General features: G+C 48.2%; 1 non-coding gene across 1 annotated transcript; it reads left to right on the forward strand.

Moving 5' to 3' along the window:
- Positions 1-763: 763 nt before the first annotated feature.
- LOC121140635 lies at positions 764-870 on the forward strand. The gene has a single exon (XR_005877553.1). It is a non-coding gene; the product is annotated as a U6 spliceosomal RNA (small nuclear RNA).
- The last annotated feature ends 932 nt before the right edge of the window (positions 871-1802 follow it).

Genomic DNA, 1802 nt, shown 5'->3' on the forward strand with positions numbered 1-1802 from the left:
CCCTTTTTAAGGGGGCCTGTCCACACTTTGAGTGTCATGAATATTTTTAGAAGTCTCAGAACAATTTAACAAACACTGGCATCACATAAAAAATAAATACGGGTGGAAGAGGTGGTGTGTAGCTCAGTGGTAGAGTCTTTGCCTAGGATGAACAAGACTCTAGGTTCAAGGCAGAGAGAAAGAGGAGAGGGTGTGGAGGAGAGACAGACAGACAAACAGCAGATAGATAGATAGATAGATAGATAGATAGATAGATAGATACTGTGAATGAGGCTTTGCAAGGCAAAGAATGAATTCTGGCATTAAGGATGCATGTGTAGGAAACCATAGGTTGAACTGTGCTTGCCCAAAATATTTCTAGCACTCAAGAATGTGACTTTATTTAGAAACAAAGTCTTGACACATAAAATCAAGTCAATATGAGATTATTAGGAAGGGCCCTCTATCCAATATAGCAGGTGACTTTGTGAGAGAGAGGAGAATGCCACATGAAGACACAGAAAGAGAGAAGTCATCTGCAGGTCGAGGCAGGGCCTACATCTAGGCCATCACAGCCAAGGAACCTCTGGATCCACTAGCGGCTGGGAAAAACGGAGGGAGGAGCAACACTGTTCCAGTACCTTCATTTGTAGTTCGGGTATTCAGAACTGTGAGAGAATACATTTCCGACTCCTTCAGCCGTCAGGGTGTCATCTATTGTTATGGCAGCCCTAGCAAACAGAGGCAGCAAGCTAAACTCTGTAAGGAGGTATAATTATAATTAGTGCTCACTTCAGCAGCACATACACTAAAATTGTAATAATACAGAGCAGATTAGCGTGGCCCCTGGGCAAGGATGACACGCAAAGTCATGAAGCTTTCCATATTTTTATCAGATCTGAAGAAATACTAAGATCTTCGAGCACAAAGATCACTTGAGCTAGAAGTGGAAAGAAGGGGGACCATGATGGAGGACTTCCCGACAGTACCGGAAAATGGGCCAGGAACTCTACATGAAGCAGAACTAGCGTCTAGAACTACGGGGAGGGGTGGACACTGGCGAGCTGGACAGCAGCTTGGATGACTGGGAGGAGATCTTCGGAGTTTTTTGTCATTGAGGAGGCCATGCTTCTGGAAAGTCATGAGTGACCTCAGCACTATGTGTCACTGTGCCGTGCACGCAGGATCCGAGGCCACCCTTCAGAGAGAACCTCGAGCTGGGTTTTCATTGGGCTTTCTTGCTCTGGACTGAGAGTGCGCCCGGGGTTCTTCCATGCCGACACAGCTCTGTGCCTTCAGCCCCTGGGCCCACAGTGGGGACACTCCAGGCTCGGCTCTCATTTGCCCTGTTCGGGTCTGTTGGGAGGCCTCCTTGCCCTGCTCCTGGTGGCTCCCTTCACTCCTGCTGCCCTGGTGTTTCCAGAGCCTCCACATGCAGCTCAATAGGGTTCTCATTCACGGACTTGCTGTCCCTGCATGGGGCCTGGAGACCTTCATGGGAACTGGGTGCCCACCTCTTCCTTATGCCAGTAGCTCTGGAGGCACCCCAGTACCTCAAGCCTGGTCAGGCTGTGGCAGGGCCTCTGCATAGGTTGGATGCGGAAATAAATAAAAGCAACCCCGTGAGAAAAAAAGAGGTTTCGCTTTTTGCAGAAGTTCTTAAGTGTATTCATAGATGCTGAAGAAGGAAGACCAACTTTTCTTTGGGGATACGGTCCTCGGTAGGATGCCCATGGCACAGCAGATGGTCCCTTACCCATGCACATATGGGCAGCACTAATGGGGCCCGATGAGTTATTAAATATAAACAAATAAGAAGAGAA

Source organism: Mesocricetus auratus, unplaced genomic scaffold (genome assembly GCF_017639785.1).
Source record: "Mesocricetus auratus isolate SY011 unplaced genomic scaffold, BCM_Maur_2.0 Super-Scaffold_100004, whole genome shotgun sequence".
In the NCBI taxonomy this organism is placed as follows: domain Eukaryota; kingdom Metazoa; phylum Chordata; class Mammalia; order Rodentia; family Cricetidae; genus Mesocricetus; species Mesocricetus auratus.